Raw genomic sequence first — 478 nt, 5'->3', positions numbered from 1 at the left:
GTGTGTGTGTGTGTGTGTGTGTGTGTGTGTGTGTGTGTGTGTGTGTGATCGTAGGTGATCTTGGTTTAGAAAATATCCTAGGAGAGTGAAGTCAACTCTAATAAGCACTAGGAAAGTTATTAAATAGACGAAAGTATGCTTCTGAGTCGCCATTCCTCTTCTTGGAGGGCACTGTGCCCTCAAGAGCCAGGACTCCTCAGAGGAGATTATCTAACAGGACAGCAATATTACCCTCCAGCTCCCCGTTTCTATCGATCCTTGAAGTTCAATCGATTTTGTGGTTTAGGCCGTGGTTCCTTATGGATTTGGGTCTCACGCTTGCTATGTAAGCCTTACACCACTGTGGTGCACTCCCTAGCCCTCATTTCAAGACAAAGTATTGTAAAATTGTCTGATGAGGCCATGAAACTTTTCCTGCTATCTAAACAGGACTTGAATTTGGAATCCTACTGCCTGCCTCCCTCCCTCCCTCTCTCCC

The sequence above is a fragment of the Grammomys surdaster genome, unplaced genomic scaffold, assembly GCF_004785775.1.
Source record: "Grammomys surdaster isolate TR1022 unplaced genomic scaffold, NIH_TR_1.0 345, whole genome shotgun sequence".
Lineage (NCBI taxonomy): Eukaryota > Metazoa > Chordata > Mammalia > Rodentia > Muridae > Grammomys > Grammomys surdaster.
This window is presented reverse-complemented; position numbering follows the sequence as displayed.